Source organism: Malaclemys terrapin, chromosome 2, assembly GCF_027887155.1.
Source record: "Malaclemys terrapin pileata isolate rMalTer1 chromosome 2, rMalTer1.hap1, whole genome shotgun sequence".
Lineage (NCBI taxonomy): Eukaryota > Metazoa > Chordata > Testudines > Emydidae > Malaclemys > Malaclemys terrapin.
In genome coordinates, this window is record NC_071506.1 from 37669181 (window position 1) to 37696193 (window position 27013).

A 27013-nucleotide genomic window follows, 5' to 3' on the forward strand; every position below is an offset into this window, starting at 1 on the left:
TTTTGCCTTGGTGCTCCAAGAACTGGTTGACCATCACGAGGGAGGGGATGGGGACGGGGGTGGTTTACAGACATAAATACAGGATAGTCTGCAAGAGTCCTCGATGTTAGGATCTTTTGGAACTTGTTTCTATTTAAATTAATGGAGAAAGAACGGTTGCCCCCAAAGACTACTGTGGACATTAATGGTGTGGAAGTTGTTCCAATTATTCTGTGATACCCAGCTTATCCTCTCATGCCCTAGCTAATTAAGCCATATACAGGTTGCTTGGGCAGAAGGAACAAACGATTTAACTATTGCCTGAGCAGTTGCAGAATGATGATCAAGTGTGCATTTGTCACTGTTTATGGAATAGGATGGAAGCATCACAAAAAAAAAAACCATTCTGACCATTATAACTGCATGTTACATTCTGCAGAATATTGTGAGAGTAATGGAGAAAGCCTTCTGGATAGGTGGGAAGCAGAGGTGCAGAGACTTGCTTGGTGGTTTGAGCAGCCAGATAAAAAACGCTAACACCTGGGGGAATGCTGTCACGGAAGTCCATTGTTCATATTTTGAATCTCATGCCTGAACATGTTAGCCTGTGGAGCGGAGTGTTGGGATAGATACATTGTGAGCACTGGTGTAGTATGTATGGGTGATGGTAATGGAACATTCCCCATGTACTTTTGTGAAACTCTATGAATTATGTCAGCTTTATTTAAAGAAATTTCGGAGTTAAAGCCAACGATGACACATAACTGATGCTTTGTAAATGGTTTTTATTATGACAGAAAAATAAAAAAACCCAAATAAAGGTTTGATGGAACCAACTAACCAACTATAAACCAACCTTTAATTAAAACAACAGTGCAAACAAAACAGAAAGTGCAACAGTAAGAACACTGCAAATAGAACAATTATTTTTGGTGGGGGGAGAGGCTAAATTTACAGGTACGTATACAACTTCCCTCTAGTTCATGTGGGATCTGGGGTTGAGTGCTGTGGCTCAACATTTTCACGGACGTTGCAGGGCTGAAAGGAGCTGTGCTCCGAAGTGCCAGTGTTTTTGATGCCCAGAGATTGGTTCTGAGAGGGGAATGACCACAGGGAGCACTGCTGCAAGGGTCCGGTAGGAAGGCGTTGCTGCTGGTCCCAGCATCCAGTATTGTCCAGGGGCTGAAGGTGTTGGCTGGGTCCCAGATTACGGGACTGCAGGGCTGACCAGAAGAATGTTTTGGAGGAGAGCATTATGCCTCAGGATAACGTCCATGAGTTGCCTCTGCATCTCCCTTTTTTCATGCTCTCCTTGGCCATGGCGATGCTGTCTGTGGCCACTGCCATGATCTCCTGGGAGCGCTGTGTTTCTTTCTCCTTCTGGGTCCTCATATACAGCCTCCAACTTCCAGTCAGTCTGGTTTTCTTCTGGGACTCTGCCATGAGTTCTGAAAACATCTCATCCCAAGTCTTCCTTTTTCACCCCATCAGGTGGCCCGTCTCTCAGCAGTTCATAGAGGCACTTGTTGGTCTGGCCACTGCAAGCCCTATGGCTGTGGGAGTTTGGAAAAAAATAGTTGCTTATTGTTTATATTCCAGACATGCTATTATGGCATTTTTCATATGTATGTGTGATTATCTCCCTGAGACGCTTATCATCTCTGAGATTCCCCCAAGAATGGGAAGTGGTCTCAGTCTTACACTGAGGCGGGTGACTAGGAGGCAGAGAATGGTCTAAAGCAAAGTCAGACCAGCAAGAGAGGCTATGAGTTTATTCACCAGGATGGTCCCCCCAGTAGTAGGGTTACCATTCGTCCGGATTTACCCGGACATGTCCTCCTTTTTGTTCTAAAAATAGCGTCCGGGGGGAATTTGTAAAACACTCAAAATGTCCGGGATTCCCCCCCTCCCCCGGCAGAGCAGAGCGAGCGGCTGGGAGGGCTGCAGGAAAGTCCCAGGCTGGACTCTGGAGCAGCTGTAGAGGAGCCGGATCCACCCTGCATTCTGAGCCGGCAGCTCTCCCCTGCAGCCCGGTCCAGCAGCACTGTGCAGGGCCAGGGACCGGGTTTTGTTGTGCTGGGGAGCGCAGCCATGTGTCCGGCTCGGCTCGCACAGAGCCCAACACCCTGTTCTGACCAGCAGGGTAAGGGGGCCAGGGAGGTTCTGGAGGGGGCAGTCAAGAAACGGGGGGGGGCTTTTTGGGGGGAGTGGAAAAAGTTTTGGGCAGTCAGGGTACAGGTAGGGGGTAGGGTCCTGGGGGGCAGTTGGGGGGGTCTTAGGAGGGGGCAGTTAGGGGACAAGGAACAGGGAGTCTTAGGTAGGGGGTGGGGTTCTGGAGGGCAGTTAGGAGCAGGGGTCCCAGGAGGGGGCAGTCAGGGGACAAGGAGCGGGGGGGTGGGGAGCTGGGAGTTCTGGGGGGGGCTGTCAGGGGGCAGGAGTGGGGAGAGGGATCGGAGCAGTCAGGGGACAGGGAGCAGAGGGGTTTAGATGGGTTGGGAGTTCTCGGGGGGGCTGTCAGGGGGCAGGAGTGCGGAGAGGGATCGGAGCAGTCAGGGGACAGGGAGCAGAGGGGTTTAGATGGGTTGGGAGTTCTGGGGGGGGCTGTCAGGGGGTGGGGAGTGGTTGGATGGGGCGTGGGAGTCCCAGGGGTCTGTCTGGGGGTGGGGGTGTGGATAAGGGTTGGGGCAGTCAGGGGACAAGAGGCAGGGAGGCTTAGATAGGGAGTGGAGTCCTGGGGGGCAGTTAGGGGCAGGGGTCCCAGGAGGGGGCAGTCAGGGGACAAGGAACGGGGGGAGGGTTGGGGGGGCGGGAAGTGGGAGGGGCAGGGGCGGGGCTAGGGCGGGGCTCCTCCCGTCCTCTTTTTTGCTTGCTGAAATATGGTAACCCTACCCAGTAGTGCTGCTGGAGTGGGAGGGGCTTATAAGCTACATCAGGAATGATGGGCTATTCCAACAAAACAGAGCAATTCCTCAGTCTTAAGCTCTGCTATATCTCCCCTGCAGACACAGAAAAAGTGCAGAGAAAAACAGATAAGAACCTGCAATGATTGTTAGCTACAATGTGTGGTGCCAGTGCATTTGTACCTCAGCAGGGAGCGGTATTGTTTGTGCCTTTACTGGACATGCAATGCTAATTTACACCTCATGCAAGCTATAAGCACTAACCAAACTTTTCCTCTAATCACTGTAAACCCTGGCTCAATAAGCTGTTGAATTTTGCACAAATTAATGCTTTTGTTATTCAAATCTGCCACTGGAGGGAGGACAGACTAGAGCAGGGGTACTCAAACTGGGGGTTGGGACTCACCTTGGGGAGGGGCCGGGGGAGTGCAGGCAGCAGGATCTGAATGGTGTCTGGGACAAGTTGTGCTATAATTGTGTAGCTTCCTGTCAAGACATCTGCTTTGCAATGTTCACAAAGAGGTCTTTATTTCAGTGGCTGGCCACAAGAGCTTCCTGAACAAATGCTTCTCCCCTTTGATAAGATCCAGGATCTCAGCATGGCTCCATGCAGCTGCACGAGGCATGTAGTGGGGCTTCTGGAATGCTAGAGTGGTTGTACTACAAGAATAGTACACTAGGATCTAGGAGCAAATGGGCAAAATCTTGCTCCGCACCAGGGGTCATCTTGGGAAGCTGACACCCAGAGCAGGGAGCTCACACAGGAAAATGGACAGGTCAGTAATGATTGACCTGCAAAGCACTGTGGGATCGCCATTGGAAGCATGCAAAAAGTGGTGCTCAGCAATTGCATCCACATGAACAATAGACCAAAGTAATTCAATCTGAAGCAATCCCAGTCCACTTTACAGGAGGATTCCAGAGCTCACAAGAAATGTGAAGTTAGTGCACAGCGATGGATTGCATTGTGTGTTCACAAGCATTTTTAAACTGGATTAACTCAATTTGATCTGGATTAAACCCCCATCTAGACAAGCCCTAAGTTTCAAACAGAAATATCAGATGTGCATGCACAATTCAGCTACTTGCATGTGCACACACATAATAGTTGCATATATAAAATAGGCTCATTCAAGCATTTGCCTATGTCTAATTTTGAAAATCTAGTCCTCGCTGGATTAAACTAAATAGTTGCTATGATTAGTGTTATGATTACTATGATTTTGCATAGATATATATGCAAAAATTATCATTCTGTATGTGATCCTCATTCTGGTATCAGTTCATTTAGCTGTTATGTTTTCAGGGTATAATATTTTTTCTGTATTGTTCCATGGATCCTTGCATCACATTCTGCTGTCACCCCTTGCATTTCTTTGTTGACTTGTACAAATTCACGTGCATTATTGTCACAGTTTCTCCCCAATAATCTTTAGTAGTAGAGTATACAAACCAGCCCACTCATCATGTGAAATACGTCTTTTCCACACTGTCAGTGTTATGTTTGCCAAGTAACTCCTTACTGGTTGTGAATGTTTCCATGTTGCATTATAGAGTTTGAGACAAAGAGTCAGCTGGCCAGCCAGATACAATGCCAGTCACCCAAAATATCAGCAAATTAGCTACTATAAAACATCAACTAGCTAAAATCACCCAGCATACATTGTAGCAGTCCGTCTTGATCAGGAAGTACTCATTCCCTGCTAGGCCTTTGCATAAGTAGCTTGCCCTGTGTCAGCCGCCACTGTATAAAAGTTTCTTTTCCTTTAACTGAAGTACATACCCCCTACAGTACATTGCCATTCATCACCTCTCAGAAATGTGTCATTGTTTCTCACAATATTCTGTGAAATCAACTCAGCCAAGTAACACCCATTTACTTGCTAGACCAAATATAGCCCTACTGCTTTTTTTTCTTTTTAATATGGTAATTTTTTTCTCTGTTTGGGACAATTCCTAGTGCCACGCCCAAGTGAGTGAGTATTAAACAGGGATTTCTTCACACAGGAGTCAGGGGAATGGAATCCTCCCCCTTGGCAAGTTTTGGACCCCCGGCTGCTCCACAGCTGTTACTATAGCCTATATACTGGAGTGGTGGCTGCTGCTCTTGTGCTCCCCCTACAGGGGGACATTGGCAAGTAATTCTGTGTAGTCACAGACCAATTAATCAAACTCCACTCCAATCCTGCATCATCCCTAACCTCCCTTGTACACAAAGGCAGCAACTATTGCAAAGTTTGCTAACTATACTAAACGGCTCAAGATAGTTAAGACCAAATCAGACTGTGAAGAACTTCAAAAAGATCTCACAAAACTAAGGGATTGGGCAACAAAATGGCAAATGAAATTTAATGTGGATAAATGTAAAGTAATGCACAATGGAAAAAAATAACCCCAACTTTACATACAGTATGATGGGGGATAATTTAGCTACAACTAATCAGGAAAAAGATCTTGGAGTCATCGTGGATAGTTCTCTGAAGACGTTCACGCAGTGTTCAGCGGCAGTCAAAAAAGCAAATAGGATGTTAGGAATCATTAAAAAAGGGATAGAGAATAAGACAGAGAATATATTATTGCCCTTATATAAATCCATGGTACGCCCACATCTTGAATACTGTGTACAGACGTGGTCTCCTCATCTCAAAAAAGATATACTGGCGTTAGAAAAGGTTCAGAGAAAGGCAACTAAAATGCTTAGGGGTTTGGAACGGGTCCCATCTGAGGAGAGATTGAAGAGGCTAGGACTTTTCAGCTTGGAAAAGAGGAGACTAAGGGGGAATATGATAGAGGTATATAAAATCATGAGTGCTGTGGAGAAAGGAATAAGGAAAAGTTATTTACTTGTTCCCATAATATAAGAAGTAGGGGCCACCAAATGAAATTAATGGGCAGCAGGTTTAAAACAAATAAAAGGAAGTTCTTCTTCACACAGCACACAATCAACCTGTGGAACTCCTTGCCTGAGGAGGTTGCGAAGGCTAGAACTATAACAGGGTTTAAAAGAGAACTAGATAAACTCATGGAGGTTAAGTCCATTAATGGCTATTAGCCAGGATGGGTAAGGAATGGTGTCCCTAGCCTCTGTTTTTCAGAGGGTGGAGATGGATGGCAGGAGAGAGATCACTTGATCATCACCTGTTAGGTTCACACTACCTCTGGGGCACCTGGCATTTGGCCACTGTCGGCAGACAGGATACTGGGCTGGATGGACCTTTGGTCTGACCCAGTATTGCCATTCTTATGTTCTTATGTTTTATTGCAGTGCAGCAAATAGTGGGTGTGGAATTTTCCCATGTTACCTCTTTATAGCCTGTTGACCTTGTGTAGAAGAACAGTGGTCCATCGTTTTTTGGATTCTATAGGCCTGCTGAAGGGGGTCAGAATTTGTTCATCTGTCTGCATTTATGTGACCATTTTGACGCTGAATCCACTCTTTATCCTCCCTCTTTTCTTTGCATAAGAGCTCCCATTCAAAGCAGACATGTTCTGTAATGTATTATCCTGTATAACATTCACAGTGATTCTAATTTTCCCCAGCTGCTCACAGCTCTATCCTCAGGTGAATGTTTTATGAGATTTTTGCTGCTCAGCTTTACCTTTCAAATAATTTTTTCTATTAAAAAACCAGTGATTTTTGCAGCCGTCATTTCATCACCCATGGATTTAGCCAGTAAATGCTTTTAATAGCAACATTTCTACTGTTTGTCAAGGCTTGCCAGGCTTTTACAAACCAGAATCGGCATAAACACGGAATAACCTTAGTATCCAGGAGGGTGTTCCCTGCTGGTCATGGCTGAGGTCATGAGCAGACAACTAATGAAGAGAATTAAAGTGATGATTGTCTGCAAGCCACGCAGCCAATATACCAGTAGAGAATGTCAAGCTTCCAGCAACTTTGAAAAAGTATTTGCCAAAAACAGCTAATCACAGTAAAGTATTACATTTTAAAAGGAATGCATGTATTTTAGTGTGCAATTACACTAAAAAAGATCTACTTAACGGTAGAGTATACCTCAGTATTGAAAGTGGGATACCTGAGTTCAAACCTGTACTGGGAATACTAGGGCCAGGGCTGGGTGCTATGTAAAGTGACATAGGCCATCAGTGAGAGCAAACCATTCAGCCAGCCAAAGAGCACTGCTGGCATTCAGCAAAAATAAATAAATACTGCTGTGTAACAGCAGCTGACAAGGACAGGAAAAAGATAAAACATGATAGTATCACAGATGAGGCTGTATAAAAAGTTCACAGCCCTGGGTCAGAATGAAAGAGATGGGAGTTAAACATCACTACTAATGCCACCCTTCCCACCTCCCGTTTAAAAGTGGTAGATCCTTTTAACGTTTGCTTGTGCTGTCTCATGATGAATGGAACCCCTACTCCTGAATACTATGAAAGAATAAGGGTTGCTGTAAAAGAAAGTGAATCATTTACCTCCCATTTTTACTTTCTGGAGCTGTTAATTTTCCATGAGGCCATTAAATCAGTTTGGCCAAATTCTCCTCAGCTATGTTGTTACATCCCTACTAAAGTCTTTGCTCCAACACAGATGAGGAAAATTTCACACGTCTAATATTCATATCCTGCTTTTCCAAGAATGAAGTCCAAAACAAATGATAAACTCCTTTCAATGCTATTTTTTTGTCCATTCAAAGTAACATTTAATATATTCAGACATTAGGAGGATCTATTTCTACTCTTTTACTTGGCATACACAATCCCTCAAGGACTTATTAGCTAAATTTTCTCAATACACTGTTTTCCCTTTCTGGTTACCTATGGTTTCAGTGCTGCAAACGGTGTACACCTTACCCATGAACCAAAGCAGTGAAGAACCAGCTAAAAAAATTCCATCAGGAAATAAATTGTTAGATTATATAAGGAAAGCTCACAGTTTAGATTTAGATCCTTATTTCCGAGAGGATGCCTTGAACATCTTTGTTCTTCAGCTTGTTTTCCTTCTCAGGCAGAATCATTTGACTTAAGAGCTATAGGCCAGTTAAAAAGACACAATTATCTGCTGACTGCCTTTGCATTATCAGCTGTTATATCTTGGGCTTTCCCATGCCCTGTCTGTGAACCCCAGATTCAAGATGGCCTAGTTGGTAGCATTCCCTGGGGCTTTGTGATTGGCATCCAGAATTTTCAATAAACTTAGGATCTATTGGAGGGAGACCAGCTTTGTACAAACAAAACATCACGTTTTTCTTATACTGCAGGAAAATATTCTTACATGAATTTGTCAACTGGTGCAATAATTCTGACAAGACTGGGTGATTCAAGAGATTGCGAATGGCCTATGCAGCCTTTCAGGTCCAGTTTGTCAGTGGCTGAAAACTGATGCCATCTGATGATGGCTGTTCAGTGGCTTACAGAAAATGAGTTGGTGGTTTTGGTTCAGTTCCTAGAGGACCATTGTTCACATCACAAAACCATTACCAGGAGCGAGACCAGCATGTCTGGACACGGAGACTGAAACCCCTCTCATTCCCAGAAGTCTATACCTGCTTTGTGGATAAATAAGTCTTCAGTCTCCAGAGCTGCCAATCAAGCAACTTTCCTGAACATTAGATTTACTAAAAATAGCTGACACAATAGTTCTTAAGAACAAAAATGGGAAATACGAGATAATATTTTAAAATTCACCGAGCACTGCAGTAAGAGCCCTGAGTCCACATCTCTGAAAAATCAGTCCATATGGGTTTTACTATTCATAAATATCAATTCATGTGTGTGTGTCTCTATATATAGTTCCATACTGTACTATCATATTTTGCTATTTGAAAAATAAAACAAGATGATAGAAAAAAGGTACTTTTAAAGCTCATTTTCCCCATTATATGTAATGCTGGGAATATCTGGCTTTACCTCTAGTTTTCTGTCTCCCTGTCTGGCCAGAGATTGTACCATTTATGTTAGGTGTCCTCCAGGATGACTGGCAGCATCTATCTATTTTTAAAGTATAATCTTGCTAAATATGTCAATTGGAAATTTGATTTAATTGCTCTTCATACTACAGTTGTTTAATGCATTATAGTTATAGGCCTCTTCAGAGTTGACAGCTTCATATCCAGCCCAGCATACTCACAGCCTTCTGAGCTATGCAAACCCTGGAAAGCATAAAATGGAAAAGCCGTGCTGGGAGGCAGTGTAGTCTAGTGAATAGGGTACTCAGCTAGGACTCAAGAGAGCTGCATGTTGGGTTCTAGACCTGGGTCTATGAATGAGCTGGTGTTTCATGTTGGGCAAGTCACTTTCCCCGTTTCTCCTTGCAACCTTTGGTCTGGCCTAAAGCTCTTCAGGAATGAGAGTCTCTCACTGTGTTTATCCACTACCTCACACAATGAAGCCCTAATATTGGTTGATGGTACTAGAGTAATACTGATCTACAGCTGATTCAATATGCACCTGCCTTCCAGATGGGATTGATTGTTGGGGCCTTTGCTGTGTACAGTGAAGGAACCAGATAGGCACAGTGGTGTCCAAATAACCATATTTACTAACTACATACAACATGGGGGAGGGATAGCTCAGTGGTTTGAGCATCAGCCTGCTAAACCTAGGGTTGTGAGTTTAATCCTTAAGGGGGCCACTTAGGGATCTGGGGCAAAAAAATCAGTACTTGGTCCTGCTAGTGAAGGCAGGGGGCTGGACTCAATGACCTTTCAGAGTCCCTTTCAGTTCTATGAGATAGGTATATCTCCATATATTTATGCCAGGTCTAGCTACATAGACATACTGATGCTCTGGAGGGTTTTGGTGGTTTCTGAAACGTTGAGAGCGCACAAACTATAGAAAGGGATACTCCAATTCAATGGCTCGATGTCTAGTTGGCAGCTGGTATCAAGTGGAGTGCCCTAGGGGTTGGGTCTGGGGGCAGTTTTGTTCAATATCTTCATTAATGATCTCGATGATGGGATGGATTGCACACTCAGCAAGTTTGCGATGACACTAAGCTGGGGGGAGAGGTAGATATGCGGAGGGTAGGGATAGGGTCCAGAGTGATCTAGATAAATTGGAGGATTGGTCCAAAAGAAATCTGATGAGGTTCACAAGGACAAGTGCAAAGTCCTGCACTTAGGATGGAAGAATCCCATGCACTGCTACAAGCTGGGGACCGACTGGCTAAGCGGCAGTTCTGCAGAAAAGGACCTGGGGATTACAGTGGATGAGAAGCTGGATATGAGTCAGCCATGTGCCCTTGTAGCTAAGAAGGCTAACGGCATATTAGGCTGCATTAGTTGGAGCATTGCCAGCAGATCGAGGGACGTGATTATTTCCTTCTATTCAGCACTGGTGAGGCCACACCTGGAGTACCGCGTCCAGTTTTGGGCCCCCCACTACAGAAAGGATGTGGACAAATTGGAGAGAGTCCAGTGGAGGGCAATGAAAATGATTAGAGGGCTTGGGCACATGACTTACAAGGAGAGGCTGAGGGAACTGGGCTTATTTAGTCTGCAGAAGAGAAGAGTGAGGGGGGATTTGATAGCAGCCTTCAACTACCTGAAAGGTTCCAAAGAGGATGGAGCTAGGCTGTTCTCAGTGGTGGCAGATGACAGAAGGAGCAATGGTCTCAAGTTGCAGTGGGAGAGGTCTACGTTGGACATTAGGAAAAACTATTTCACTAGGAGGGTGGCGAAGCACTGGAATGGGTTATCTAGGGAGGTCATCCTTAGAGGTTTTTAAGACCCGGCTTGACAAAACCCTGGCTGGGATGATTTAGTTGGTGTTGGTCCTGTTTTGAGCAGGGGGCTGGACTAGATCGCCTCCTGAGGTCTCTTACAACCCTAATCTGCTATGATTCTATGCATTACATTGACCATCAAAAACACATAACATTCACTTTCCAAAATCTGCTCCTGTTCCAATTCTGAGTTTATTACAAGGTTATAGTCCTTATGCCTTTCAATGGGTTAAGACTGAACTGTCTAACAGATCGGTGCCTTTCCTCCATATCCAGCATGCCAACTAAAATTATAGGGACATAGCTAACAAGTTGAACTCAAAGAGGTCCCGAGCATAGTGTTCTTAATGGAAGGTCTTCAGCTGTGGAGTTCATAACTGCAGGAGATCATGCTGAGTCCTAGTCTTGACAACTTTAGGGCATGATGTAAGGCTTATTTCTTTCTTTAAGCAGGCCTTTTCCCAGTAATAAAGATGTAGACTGACCCCAGCAACTCTCTAAGGGTATGGCTCCATGTCAACGTTAGCTAGAGCTCAGACTCAGACTTGAGCCTAAACCTCCTTCTCTCTACACATACAATTCTGTCTAACTTGGATCTGGGACCCAGGACCCCACAAGTGGTGTGGGTTCAAACCCAGATCCCACTGAGACTCAGGCTCAAACTCCATAATTTTGCAATGCAGATGCAGCTCAAGCCTGGGCCATCCCTGACTTCGGCCCTGACAGTCCATCAACACTACCCCACAATCCCATGGGCAAGTGTTCTTTATTCTCTCTAGCCCAGAAGCAGCTAACTGACTCCTCAGAAATGGCATTTAACCCTTCTATTTTATTCTGACCACTGAGCTGCAAACACAGTGAACCTTCTCCTGCTTTTGCAATGGCCACCAACCATAAGAAGTCCTTTTCCAAACATGCTGCTTCTGGATCACAGGAGCACAGCCAGATTGTGGTGATCTCTGGTGTGAGACAAGCAAAAAGTTCCAGTTTAGTAAGAGAACCAGGAGTAACTATGTATCCCAAGAGACAGAAAAGAAGGTGGCAGCACTGGAGATTCACTGGACGGGTGACCACTGCCAGTGGATTAAGCAGCTCAAGACTAACTACCAGAAAGCCATGGATGAAAACTGCACTTCTGGGAACTCACTATCATTCTGCCGCTTTTACAAGGAGTTTGATCAGCTGCTGGATACTGCACCCAGCACTGGGCTAACAGTGTTTCACACTGGCCTGATCAGCCAAGATGGCTACCTTCTGACCCCCATATCCAGAAATAGGACCAGAAGGGAGCCAGCAGGTGCCCCACTGGGCTCTGCCAGACTCTGGTACTGAACCAGGTGCCCGAGGCGGCTTTGCCGTTGGAGCAGCTGCAGCATATCCCAGGACCTTACTTGGAGGAGCTTTTGATACCCCTCTACCCATCAAGGATGGCCTGCCAAAGAAATAGCAGCAGAAACAGAAGACAACTTGCCCTGGATCCTGGTAAGTTGCTAGCTGAATGTTTGTTTTTATTAATATAGGAATGGGAGGGATTTCTGGGTTAAGAACCAATGCAAAAATTACAAGCAATGGGCAGCAGCAGGTATACACTAATAGCAAACTGCACACCAGCACCTTGGCACTCCCCCCTCCTCATCCCCCACCACATGGCACTCACAATGGAGACCAGTAAGTGCAAACAGTGAAACAAGCATTTTAAAATGCTTTACTAGAAACTTGTGCATTCTTGCTAAGATGTGTCGGTGTTTTAAAAATAAAACTTAAGTTATACCACTCTGTACTAACACAACTTATAATGAGACACCTGTAAACAGTGAACTGTTGGAGGTGGAAGAGACGGAAGTGTAGTCCATTTACAGATGTAGTCCATTAAAGCTAAATGGAGTCATTGGGTGACAAAAATCATTTGTCCAAAACACAGCTGGAGTGGGGGGAGGGGTTGTATGCAGTCCAGAAATGTGCTGGAGGGGGCATGGGTGTGGCTGTGGTATTAGCATGTGTTCGCATGCAGTCATAAAAGGCTGCAGTGGAAGTCATGGGGAGGCAGTAATCCATATGGATGCTAACAGCATCCTTTTGATTCCCTCATGAATTCTGACTGAATCCTCAGTGCTGAGAGCTGCAAACTTTTCCTATAGCAGAAACTCCAGATAGGTAGCCACATTTTGGGTCAGGGTGTATTTTCCAGGGCTATCTCAGTAGTTGACCAACCCACATGTAAATATGTTGTTCAGTCACCATAAATTTTAATACTTTGGTGACATACATAGCTGGCTTGCCACCAGAAGCTTGGAATAGAATCTCTTTGCCAGTCAGGAACCCCAAGAATTGTTATGGCCTCCAAAATATGGTGTGCTACAGCCACTCCCTTCCCCCCAAAAACTCAGGTGGTCTGCATTTAAAAAAAAGTTTTTTTAACTTACCTTTCTCTGCATACTCTTTTCACCACTACTAACTCAGTTGTGTCCATGGAGCTTCTAGGATCTGAAGCATTTATCACATACTACATTGAAGTTCAGTTTTACAAAGTATCCTATTTTGCCCTTGAAATTGCACAAGGATTTATTCTGTGCCCATGCACTGAACCATGTATGAATCACTGAGAAAATAATGTGGCTTTATATCTGCTTGCAGGCACCTCTAAGCAGAAGCCTGGGTCTCCCTACCCTCATGAACCGGTCCAAGAGGAAGATTTCCATGAACAACTTATGGTGACATTCTGGACAGGGCCAACAGACAGTTGCAGTACCAAAGAGAGAAAGATTCATGGCAAGCGGAAAGGCACAGCAAATCCTACACACCCTGAGAACAGAACTGCAGAGCAGGAACGGACACTTGCATCACAATTCCTGGAACAGAAACGTTGGTTGAGGGACATTAGAGAGCACAGCGGAAAGACCTGTTTGAGCAGCTGCTTTCGCTAGTGGCCAAAAGAGTGCATGCTCGTGCTGCGCCTATGATGGGGCCTGAGTCCCCTCTATGATCCCATGCGCTGCATACCAGGAACACTTTAGACAATTCCATGGTTGAGTGGCCCATGCAACTGTGACTTGACTTAGCAGCTGGGCAGGGCAAATCTACTCCTAGCAGCACATTTCAACCTCCATGGTGCTCCCCCACACACACCGCCACTGCATGCAGTGAGCCCTACACAGACCCCCTGCGCCTTGCACTCTGCTACAGCCCTGTAGGCTCCTGTGCAGTGGCGACAAGCCTGTGCTAAATGCACAAGAAAGGGAAAGGAGGACATGCAAAATTGGGTTTTTCTTTGATGGCACTGTTTGCATTGTTCAGTGTTTGGCTTAGGCATGTTGTTTTATTAGCGGTTGTGATATTGGTTTTTATTATTGCTTCAATGTTCTAGTGGCAGCTGGCCTTCCTGGCAATATTTTAATATGGTTATTTTTGTAAGACAAATAAACGCTTTTATTTTACTAAGAAACTTTATTGCCATCACATCGTATAATGTGTATTTTGAATAATAAAGATAAACAGGGTAAGGTACCATAGACAAGTTATATCTAAATAATTTCAGTATATCTGTGTACATCAATAATGTAAATACATAATCCCCCCATTACATTAACAGTTATGTCATCCAAAATAAAAAGTAATGACACACTTTCATTGTGTATGACAGTACCCACTCCCATTGCACCCCGTGATGTGATAGTACCTCATTCACTGTACACACTGCTGTACAAAAACAGTCAGAAATGTGCTATTCTCCTTTTTCCATAGACCTGTGTAAGTCCATAATGTAGCAGCACAGAGCAGCCTTGATTTCTGTTGCCCAGGAACATCCTGCGCTGTGATTGGTGCACTGTCTGGTTGAGCGTATTGGTTCAGCAATCCATTACTGCCATAGGTCCATTCAAGGGCAAATGGCTCATCTTTGGCTTCACAAAGAGTGTGGCTTGCTGTGCTCTTTGTAATAATGCAGATAGCGTTGATGACACTGGAATCCAAATGCATCTATAGAGTGAAATCCCACTGGCGCTGTCTGCCAAATGCACATTCAGCCACCATTCTACAGCTGCTGAGAATGTAAATAAACCTTTTGCGGGGCCCTCTGAGATCTGGGTATGGTTTCATAAGCCAAGATAAAGAATGTAGGGTCCCCCAGAACGACAGTGAGGACAGTTACTCCATTTATGACAATGTCATTTGGTGGGGATAGTGTCCCAGCCTATCCATAAAAGTAGGCTCCTGACTGACGGAAAACCCTTGCAGCATGAACCTTTCAACTATAGCACATCTTGAGGTCCATAAATTGGCCTCTGTGGTCCACAAGGGCCTGCATAAACAATGGAGTACTGCTCTTTGTGGTTTATGTACTCATTTGCTCCCTGAGGAGGGCAAACTGTGGACATGAATCCCATCAATAGCCCCAGCACAGTTCACTGGTTTTGAGAGAATGAGCTTTCCAATCACCTCAGGAATATTGTTTACACCCACCACCGTTGGGTAAATCAGACATCTGACTGCCTCAGAAACTTTCATTACCACTTTACTCACAGTTGACTTTCCAACACTAAACTGGTTAGCAACAGATCTGTAGCTGTCTGTTATAGCAACCTGCTTCTGGACTAATATGTCTGTCCTTGTACATGTGTCATGACACCAGAGGGTCAGGGCATGCTGCTCACAAGACTCTCCCCAAAACATGTAGCTTTCTTCAAGCAAAAGTTCCGGAGCCACTTCTGATCATCCCAGGTCTGCATGATGATGTGACACCACCAGTGGCCCTGCACCAGTCTACATAGGGGGCATCAGCAGCTATACCAAGAGTTATAAGCAGCAGCTGCAAGTTTGAGTCTTCCATCTCTGTATTGTCACCCGCCTGCTCTGTCAGGTGCCTTTAGTGGGTCAAAAAAGGCCACTGAAATGTCCACCAGCACCTCATGGAAGCTCTGCCGCTTTCCTGAAGTGGGAGCAAAAGCCCAAGCAAAAGTTCTTCAAATGGTGACTCCAACATGTTGCTGGCTCTGGTTGCAGAGAGTATGCAGACCAAAATGATGGCTCAGCAGGATGTGCTGGCAGGCTGCCACAACTTCCTGCAACATGCAAGGTGGAAAGTCAAGTTTTCCCACACTGCACCATGAAAAAAGGCTAAAGTGGCCACATTTCAGGAGGATGCAATATAGTCTGTGATATGGTTGAACGGACTCAGGTCTGCATACTGCAGTCTGGATGCTGGAGTCCTGATCTGGGGCCCAGGCTCAAAAATTCTTAACCCAGGATCAGCAAAGAGTGTGGACATAAGCTCTGGGCTTTCATACCAAGAGCCTGTGGACCCTGGGCTTACACTGCAGTGTAGACAAACCCTAAGACAGTCACCTGGACTAGGGGTGAAATCCTGGCTCCAGTGATGTCATTGGAGCTTTGCCATTGATTTTAAATAGACCATAGTTTTCCCATTGATTTATTTTTAGAAAATGGCTCTAAACTGAGTGAGGTGGAAGGAGGAGAGTTTGGTCATTGCTCAGGTGGAATTGATGTAACCTGAAACTATATAATTTGCACTCAGATACTAAATTAATAGACACATATTAGGAGGCTAGCTGGCTCTAGAGCAAGTTCCAAAGTTTATCCCATAAATATGTTTACAGCTCCTACCACTAACCCAACTCCCTGGGACTGAGTCTCGCATGCCAACCCCCCAAGGAGCTTCAGAGAGCTGCCATTTTTTTTAAAATGTAAAATATATATATATCCTCCTTCTCCCCCTCCCCCAAGTTATACCCGTTTGAAATATTTAAAACTAACAGAAGAATCCTTCTAATTCACACCAGTAACTGGGAGACCTGCTGATAGTGTCTAAATTTGTAAATGATCCAACACAATAAAATAGTGAGGCTAATGCATCACAGAATGTACTGTATTTATTTTGACAACTGCAGTTTAGTGTTAATTATTTATGATAGCATTATTTCCTAATGTACTAGTAAATACTTTGTAGTGTTCTTTGTAAAAAGAATGAGACTTCACTACAGCACTATTTTTGTGTGCAAATTATAAAGTGTGCAGATTAGCAATGTGAGGATTGTCGAGTTTCTATTGTATCTATCTTGTAGCACCAAGGTTAGCAGTAAGACCCCTGGCACATCATATAAATAGCACAACACTTCTTGACTCCATCACAAAAGAAAAGAAAATGACCTTACACAAAAAAGTTTACATTCCAGCACAATCTTGACATTTTCATCATTGTTGGAAAAAATGCATTCATTGTTTCCCCTCCCCCCCCTCCATAAAAATCATTCCCCTCAGAATTCTAAATGTGTGAGGCATGCTGCTTAGCTGACATTAATGGCCATGTGTTCAAAGGAAGGCACAACAGGTGTGCCCACAAAAAGAGCATGTGCACTCGTTCCAGCAAAACCTTCCATATGTACATGTAAATGGATAATTTCCACGAGTGGCACATTACTTACAAATGCTGGTTTTTGCATGTGCAATGAATGAACATTTTCATGAACTCAGAGTCTAACCTCCCCTGTTTCCTTGCTTAGGAGAAATAACTGAAAGAGGAGTAGAAAGGGGAAGAGAAAAAAATCTAATAAATATAGTATTTAAATTGTAAGGTATCTTTTTTAAAGCCTGTAACATATGTAATTAAAAAGACTATACTGTATACATGATAGAAGAATTTCCACAAATTAGGCTATCCAGGGCTGGCTTTAGGGCGATTCACCCAATTCCCCCGAATCGGGCCTCGTGCCCCTAAGAGGGCCCCGCAATGTCCCTAAGGATCCTTCGCCGCCGTGCCGCCGAAGGCACCAGCAGCCAATAGAGCTGCCGTCGAAGTCCTGCCGCTGTCTTCGGCGGCAGCTCTTTCGAATCGGGCCCCGCAGTGCCTAAAGCTGGCCCTGAGGCTATCCCGAGTACAACACACATACTCCCCTTTAGGTAGAATTTTTTTTTTTAAATTGAATTTTCCTCCAAAGATAATATAGTTTTAAGTTACAGGAGGGGGAGGACCATGAACTTGAACTAGTTTTCAAGCCCTGAGAACCTAAAAAGTCGTTTGAGAAGTTTACAATTTCCCAAACTTCGTGAAATTCACCCATCTCTAATACCAACACCTATGGGAGGTTCAGACACTTCGTTCTTTGTTACATTGTCAATAAAGCAGCAGAGCATATCAGAGCTCAAAGGACACAGAGCTGTCTGGAGGTATAAATCATACCCCAGCAGCCACAGTGCCAGGATTCATGTTTGACAGGCCACAAATCAATGGGGGCCCTGCCTACGTTATTGCTGCCACAGGAGGAATAGTTAGGCTCCAAAGTGAAAAGTGCAAAATTTCTAGGTGTGGAGTAGGGCCAGGCAGAAGTGGAACCAAGCCACAGGAACTGGAATACATGGGGAGAAGGATGGTAAGAAAAGTGTGGCCTACATAGTTTGGTTGGGTGGCAAAAAAAGCAGGGCATGGGAACGGTGCACTTCAATACTGTGCACACACCTGCTTTCTGTTTGGAAACTTTCTGAATATTGCTATATCCCTGGAGCTATTTTGTCTCATTGATTTAGAGCTTATCTACACAGCAAATTAGTGCACAGCAAGCCAAGGTGTGAACCAACTTAAAGCACAGTTTGCTAAGCCACACCCTGGAACTTTCACTGTGCTGTAGCAGTGTCCACATGTTGAGACAGCATAACACCGACAGACCCTGGTCGTCGGCAGGCAGGATCAAACCTGGGGCCTCCAGAGCTTAATGCATGAGCCACTACTGCATGAGCTAAAAGTCATATGGCTGTTAGCTAAGGCTGTAGAGCACAGTTGCCAACTTTCATGTGGTAAATAAGTGCCCCGCCTTTCACAATAAGCCAAAAAACAAGCTAATCCCATTTCAAAACAAGGCCAAAACAAGCCAATCCCCGAGAACCCCAATACTCTATGTGACTAGATTCCCCAGCGTGCAGTCTGGGACTGTGGTGGGCCCGCTGTGCACCCCTGACTCTCTCCCCTGCTTGCCAGGAGCCGATCCAAAAAAAAAAAAAAAAAAGCAACAAGCTACAAGCTACAACAAGCAACAAGCTGCAAGGCAAAAACTAGCCAACAAGCAACTCACAAGCCAATTAAGCCAAAAACAAGCCCGACTTCTGCATTTTTTCACAGGTTTGGCAAGTCTGCTGTAGAGCAGACTCATTAATCTCTCTCTCTAAGTGGTCTCAGTGCCACTAGATAGGACAGAACACCACACCCAGAAGGTGTGTGGGTTACAATAGCACATGGCAAGCTGGTGCACTGTAGATTTATATCCTGGCTTACTGTGCACTAACTTATAGTGTAGACAACTACACTAATGGGTAGACAAACCTTAGAGAGTTGGGATTTGGGAACTAAAAGGTTCTGTGGGAGCTGGGAAAGAGGTGATGAATTTCATGAGCAGGAAGGTAGGGTGTGCCCAGCTACCACCCAACTCTTCCTAGGAGCAGCACACTGTACAAGCATCAACAAAGGCTTTTCCTAGTTACATCTAAGCCATAGGTGCCGACTCCGTGGGTGCTGTGGGGCTGGAGCACCCACGGAAAAAAATTGGTGGGGTGTTCAGCACTCACCGGCAGCTCTCCACCCCGCCCCCCTGCTCCAGCTTGCCTCTGCCTCCTCCGCGAGCGTGCCACTGTGTCCTGCTTCTCCCCCCCTCCCTCCCAGCACTTGTGCCACAAAACAGCTGATTCGCGGGGCAGGGAGGGAGGGGGTTTGGACGGGGAACGCGGCGTGCTGCGGGAAGAGGCGGGGCCAGGGTGGGGATTTGGGGAAGGGATCCAATAGGAGCAGGGACGGGCGGAGTTAGGGCGGGGACTTTGGGGATGTGGTTGGAATGGGGGCAGGGCCAGGGGCGGGGACAGGGTGGAGTCAAGGCGGGGCCAGGGGCAGTGAAAGGGGCAGGGGGACACGGGCATCCACTGGCGCTGCAGAAAGTTGGCACCTATGATCTGAGCCTCTGTGTCTGATAATGTTTAATGTAGTTTGTTTCTGGGAAATCTGAAAGGAGAGACAAACTAATCTAGTTTTGTTCCTACCTGTTGTAAGGAGCAACTTTTGTGTTTTTAAACAAGTGCATGTGCACTTAAAGTTTAAAACTGAGAGGCTTCAGAGAAATTTGATGGGGTGGTCCACTCACTGCTCTGTGGCATTTCCTTGTGGCTCAGATGGGGAATTAGCTCTGCCACCTGGTCAAACATTCCTTCCTGCGATTACTCAATCCATCATTTCACTCACTAACTTCATAGCCTCTAATGCACTGTTGGCAACAGCAACATCCTCTTCATAGTTTAGCCCTCCAGCCAAACCACGTTAAAGTTCTCCCCACTTCTGGGGTATCACAAGCCCTTTGAGGCAAACTGTCCCAGGCAGTCTGCTCCCCATTGCCTGGTCTGTGCCACTCCCCCAGTGGCTAGTAGAGAAACCCAGGCCCACCCTCTACACCTGATTCCACTCCAGGGACCCTCAACCCAGCAACTATAGGCTTTTACTCTCCCAACCCTTATTGTACCTTCCCTGGACCACTTCCTACTCTTCCCCTTGTATCAGGGAGTGCAATTTCCTCTCTTGATAGATCCTGACCAGCTCCTCCCTCAAGCTGGATTTCATCTGTAATAGGCCATAGCATGCCCTAGGTTTCCTCCAGGTGCAGCCTAAGGTTAATTGACCTAATTTACCCCTTCAGGCTTTGTGTAGGACAGATACCCCACCACAAGAAGCTAATAATTAGCCTTGCCTTTTCATTACTGCTGCCTAGATGGAGGGGATCAGAAAACAATGATTCTGGATAGCACTGAGAAGAGAGCTTGACTCTACATTACCATTCAGTTCTAGCACATATCCTCTATGGAGTTCAGTGCATTCTAACAAGTACTCTTTGCTTGAGTATCAACCATGATTTTAGTTGAAGATTTGAAAAATCTCCACATTGTCATCTGAAGTGTACATAAAAATATTAATCCCAGCCTCAGAAATGTCCATTGGCTTTCTAATCATTTCAGAATCCAGTACCAAATCTTCCTCTTTCTTCACGACCCTCCATGGACTTGCATCACATCATCCAATTGCTTCCTTTTCTCTAACCCAATTCCCAGCTGCTCAAACATCAGACTTCTTTTTGACCTTTTCCTGTCTCTTCAAGGTGAATGGTAGAGAACTCTCTACACCTATTGCTTTTCTCTTCAGATCCTGTCCCAATGCTTCACTTCTCTTTGGCCTGTATCTCCAAACCGTCTCTAGCAAAACAACTAATCCCTGCTCTTTAAGCTCCCAGTTTTCCTGGGCTCAGGCATCATCCCCAAACCTTGGCCTTTGTACTCTTTTTAAAATCATACCCCAATCATGTCTTCCTGCATGTTACATTGATACCTTCACACATTGTTCGTATTTGCATATATGGACTGTAATTGCCTATGTATCATGTTGTGATCCTTTTGTATGAATAAGGTACACTAAAGACTGTGTTGTATAAACACTCTAGATCAACTGACTGACAATTCTACCTGTGAAGTACAGAGACACTTTTTATTCAGAAAATAATTTACTGCTCTTATTTTCTCTAGCATACTGCTTATCAGTTGCAGTGATCCTATGATTACTACTTATTTGTGCTCTAACTAGCCTAGCCAGAAGCCTGCCAACTTTAACTTATTTGAAAAGAAATAAATGTTTAACTGAGAAGTGAGCCATTAACTATTTGAGAGGTAATAGTGTCCATAAGCATGTAAGTCTCCTCCAATAGTTTAATTTTCTTCCCCTTTAAAACTGTTTCAGGTTGAAACATGAAACACTGCCAGTAGAAGCCAGAAGTTAGAAAAGAAAGAGCACTAGCCAAGTGAGTTGCAGCCTAGAGTTCTTACTCCAAAAATCTGCCACTAATCTCTGGGCCTTGAAAAATCTGTCTGAGAAGAATTATCTAGGGGTTTATATGGTAAAGATGCTTCTGTGTTTAAGGCACTGGACTGGAACCTACAGAATCATGGGCAATTCCTGGCTCTGTCACAGATTTTCTGTGTGACATAGGCAAGTCACTTAGATCTTGTTTACTATGAGGCTTGATTCTCCTCCTTGTCCCCCCAAGAACAGGAGAATAGGTGTAGCTGTCAGTCTGCTGCTGAACTTCAAATTCTAAAAAACAGCAGTAGAATTGTAACATGGTGACACTGCATGCATTCCCACTAATTTCATACGTTCCATGGCTTTATCATACAGAGACATATTCAGCTAGCTGGGAGGAGGTGTGGGAGACCAGATTTTGACCTTGTTGGCATGATGGTGTTCATGTATTCCTTATTTTGACTTCATCCCTTCCCAGCTGATCTACCCCTGAATTCAGGGCCCAGAGACGGCACCCATAAGAACCACCACTGTAGGATAAACTGTTCAACCTTATCGAGAATCCCACAGCCAAAAGACAAAAGTAAGTACTTTCTTTTTGTATCTTCCACTAGTAAACTCACTTGCAAAAAAAAAAAAAAACAGAGCAACTCAGATATTATTATTTAAAAGCAATAAAGATGACACTTCCAGACAATTCTAAATCTCCACTCCATATAAGATTCTGAAGATATCCTTATCTTGTGGTGAAACTAACAGTTTTAAAATTTGTACATAGATTAACAAATCCATTATTCTCATTGATACCTATAATCCCCCAAATTAGAGCCACCGATACTCCCAACCAGATCAGTAAAATACCAGAGGACTAAGGGAGACATGATAAGAGTCCACAAATATTTGATGAGTGTAACTAGCGAAGAAGGGGATTTAGGGTGGGATAGGGGGCTATAACGACTAAAAATGGACACTGATAATCCAAAGTCACATTCTAATTGGCCAGTTGAACCTTTCTGATAGTGAATGGCTGTAACACTGGCTCCCAACAGTGCACTGCTGGGATCTCCTTACTAAAATCACACAAACAAAATCCCTTCTCCCAATATGTTCAATAGATTGGTACGGGGCTGGAAGATGTCCGGCAGGGGAAAAACAAAGGATAAGATGCCCTGTGGGGAGGAATGGGTGAAGAGAGGTTGTTTGGGGTGAGAGGAAAGAATGAGGGGCAGAAGAGGGGGGAAATGATAGTTTTAAATTTCTGCTGCTCTTCAAGTCTGTAGCTTCTTTAACATTTCAGCAGCAATGTGTGGCCCTGAAAGTGTTGTTCCACTCACAATCAGCTATATAAGCTAAATTGGGAATGGCTCAATATACCAAATTTCATTTGTATATAGGAGTCCAAATTGGCTGCTGGCCTACAAACTGATATCAAACAGCAGCTGAGCTTCAATAGGTAAGGGTGTAAGGTAGCAGAGCAAACAAACAAATAAAAGATACCCACAAACAAAACAAAAGAGAGAGATTGACAGAAAGGGATTGAAAAAAAAATTAAACAAGAAATACTCTAAAAAGTAGTGATGGGTACTTAGTGTTTTCCCCCCCTACTAGTTTCTCTTATACTGACACTGTGAAAAAAGGTTCTAATAAAGAATGCCACATACATTCCAAAAACTGCTTAAGAGGGGTTTAAAAAAAAGTAAAATAGCAGTAAGCTATGCCAAAAGTGTTCATCATCACTCACTAGTGCAGAACTTGTGGATTTTTGCAGCAGTAGGGGGGAAATGAAATTAAGAAAGGGAAAAAATAGGGCACCTATTTAGGATACATTTCATGACAGATCAATTTGGCTGTGGAACAGACTCCCAAAAGAAGTGGAGAAAACCCCCATTACTAAGGTCATTTTAAATGTGACAGAACAAAACCCTAGAAAAAGTACTGTAGGGAATAATTCTTTATTGTTAGGGAAATGGAGTGGATTCGTGTGGTTATTGACACTGGTTGCTTGAAGTCATATTCTGAGACCAGCTGGTTTTTTCTGATTATGTCACACCCATGCACCAGTCTTAGTGATGCAGAATTGGGATCAATGTAATTTTCCACAATAATATTTCTGAGTAAATTCTTTAGATATTATGTCAGTGCATAGAAACTGCCAGATTGGATCAGACCTCAGGTCCATCTAATCTAGTATCTTCTTTCTGCCAGTGGCCTGGAGCAGATGCTTCACAGAAAGATGTAAGAGCCCTGCATTAGGCAGCTGGGGTCTAATCTGCCCTCCACTTTAGGTTTATCTTTAATAGCTAAAGATTAAACTCCGAAGCATAAGTTTTAATAGTCCTTCCAAATTTTTTGTTATCATTAGCTATTATAACTGGAGATATTCTTGTTACCCATGTAAATGTCTGATTCCTATTTGAATTTTACTAAATCCTAGGCCTCAAGGCCTTTCCTGGCAATGAATTCCACCATTTAATTAGGTGTTGTAAGAAAAAGTGTTTATCAGTTTTGAAATTCCTACCTTTTCATTTCATTGAAATTACGTTCTTGTATTATGAGACAGGGAGAACCCGATATATCTTCTTTAGACCACTCAATTTATATACTTTTAACATGTTCCCTCTGATTCATTTTTCTGAGGAAAACAATCCCAATCTTTTCCATTTCTCTTCATATGAGAATTTCCCAGGCCCCTAATCATTCTCATCACCCTTCTCTGAACCCTCTGTGATATTAGCAGACCAGGTGCCAACTCTTGCCAAAGTTCCCATGTGTCCATTGAACACGGACAAATACATAGCCGGAAGCAAACTGGCTGGTGTGTTAAGTAAAATAGATATTAGAATTATACAAACATGTTTAGACTTTACTGAATGCTCGTGAGTTGCTGCATGCATTAATCTCACTTATAACATCTGTATCCCATACTGCAAGGTAATATTTAATTGGTTGTACTGTGAGAATCTGTGACTGTATAAGTCACAGACAGGACAGAGACATATCTGAAGTGCAGATCTCCAACAGAAGGTGTTATGTCCTGCCCAATGGGAAAAGTCCATTGACACCAGATGGTCTACGGTGGGACATTGAAGAGGACCTCCATGTGAAGATGAGTCATTCAAGTGGATTCCTCCCACCAGCTGAGTTTACAGCTCAGAGCATAAAAAAGAGGGGGATAGAAACTCCTAAATAGAAGGAACTGGATCTCCGTGCTGCTTTGACTCGGGGGGTGGGGAGGCAAGGTTTCCTAGGCATAAGAAAGAGATCCCCAGCTGCCTAGCCTGGGTTAGCCCTAATGGACATGTACAGATTACTTATTATATAAACTTCTATTACCTTTTGAAATTTAAGATTGTAACACATGGGTGTATATTTTTACCTGCTTTACCCTTGCAAATACCTTGTTTCCTTTTCCTATTTAATAAATCTTTATATAGTTTATTATAGGATTGGCTACAAGCATTGTCTTTGGTGTGAGATCTAAGGTGCAATTCATCTGGGGTGACTGGTTCTTTGGAACTGAGAGTAACCAGAATATTGCTGATATTCTTGGTGTAAGGAACCAGCGATCACCAAGGTACACTCACCTGGGTGGTAAGATAGATGAGAGTACCCAAGTGTACATAATCTGTGACTATGTTTAGACAGTTTAGTACCTGAGGAGTTTACAATTGATGGTTGGTTAGTGAAATCTAAGTACAGAACTCACAACCTGTTTGGGATTTGTGCCCTGGTTCTTAAAAGTCTGCCCAGAGGTTGGTACTTGGGCTCTTGAGTCACTGCAGGTAGCATTATATCCCCTCTAATTGTAGAATATCCTTTTGGAGAGGGGTGAGTTGTACTGCACACAGTACTCCCAAAGAGGCCACGCCTTTGATTTTATATGATGGAATTATACTATTCTCCATCTTATTCTCATCCCCTTCTGTTTGCATCCTAATATCTTGTTTGCTTTTTTTTTTGAGCATAGTTGCATATTAAGCAGAGTCTTCATTGAGCTGTAGACAGTGATGCATAGGATCCTTTCCTGAGCTGATACGTTCATTTAAAACTCTAATGTGTACAAGTAGTTTACTTTTTTCTTTCCAAAGTACATTACTTTTGTGACGAACTGGGACTGTTCTTAATGTGGTCTTTGAATGCTGACTGGGGAGTGTTGGCTGGGAAGGCAGGAGAGGTTGGCTAGGACGGTCTGCGTTGGGGGATGGGAAACTGGCCTTAAGGGAAGATACCTGAGCATGTAACATGAGAACCCAGGAAGGGGTTAGAGGCCAGGTGACACCTTTGCCCGGGAAACTGAACAAAGGCTGTGGGAGGGGTTGCTGAAGGGAGAGTTTCAGGAGCTGGCTGGTGGAATGGCTGGGAGGCAGACAGGGCTCTGACCTCCCAAGGGGGCTGTGGGACCCTGGGACCCCAAGATGGACCTAACTGGGGGGGATCCTGTTGTCTGTGCCTGCAAGACCTGTCTTGGACTGTGTTCCTGTTGTCTAAATAAACCTTCTGCTTTACTGGCTGGCTGAGAGTCATAGTGAAAAGCAGGAAGCCGGGGGTGCAGGGCCTTGTGTCCCCCCACACTCCGTGACAACTTTGTATTTATTAACAATGAACACTGAACAAGTCCAAGTTCCAAATTCCTAATGCTTTTTCTTCTTAGAAACAATAGGCAAGAGTTCATCCTCAGTTACTAAATCCAGAGGTATTTCACTGGAGTGTAACTGAAGATGGAATGGATGCACCATTAGGTTTTCAGATCTGTATACTACTCACTTAAGTTGTAGGGACTCACATTTTCAGTTCGGAAGGTCCCTGGGTCAAACTTTGGTGTCAGCTACCAGGATGGCCATCACACCTTCATATGTGATAGGACATTGTATGTAATCTTCAAAAGCAGTGACAAAACCACACGTTTCCTCCTGTGGAAAGAAATGGAGAAGGAATTTCATGTGATGCATGTTAGTACTTGTTTTATGTATCTTTGGAAGGCATAGATATACCACAGTGATAGGCCTGGTGTAAGAACCAGAAGAGAATAAAAGAGTGTGATTTAAGTGATATGTAGGCCTCATGCTGGTTCCTACACAGGGATATGATCTATTCTAGATCCATGTTTTCAAACATTACAGCTTAGATTGCCAGTAAATTACTGGAAGCCTGTTTTATGACTGGCAGGTCTATTATATGACTTCTTGATGGTTCCAATGGTAACAGTACCCACCCCAAATCCAGTTTTTCGTTTACACCCCAAAGTGACCTAATTAGTTTAGTCAATCTAATTCTAGAGAGAGAACTTTGTTCTTCCATTTTGCATCTCAGCTTGCATTTAATGTTGTCACACCAACTTCAAACGCAGGAATAAACTGATTCTCCCACAAGAATGTTAACAACCCCCAAACAACATCAAGCTGCCTGATTTTCAAACCAAGCTCCACTGAATCCAAGACCCCACCAGGCAGAGGTGAAAGTAAACCGGTATGGTCTGGTACGGCATACCGGTAAGAGCCAGTACGCCGTGCCGGACCAGCTTCTCCAGGCTGGCAATTTAAAGGGTCCAGGGCTCCCTGCAGCATGTCCCTAGCCTACGTTTCCCAGAAGTTGGGAATGGGCGACAGGGGATGGATC

At 44.2% G+C, this 27013-nt stretch overlaps 1 long non-coding RNA gene across 3 annotated transcripts in view; it reads right to left on the reverse strand.

The window, feature by feature from the left end:
- Positions 1-781: 781 nt before the first annotated feature.
- The window catches only part of LOC128831484 (uncharacterized), a 33625-nt gene continuing 7393 nt past the window's right edge, over positions 782-27013 (reverse strand). Inside the window, exons 4-5 of one of the 3 annotated variants that reach the window (XR_008443814.1) lie at positions 26181-26307; positions 782-1532 (exon numbers count right to left, since the gene is read on the reverse strand). This is a non-coding gene — a long non-coding RNA (uncharacterized LOC128831484). Of the gene's footprint in view, positions 1533-14034; positions 15624-26161; positions 26308-27013 lie in introns of those variants that run through there. The other 2 variants (XR_008443815.1, XR_008443813.1) reach the window with 2 other exon arrangements.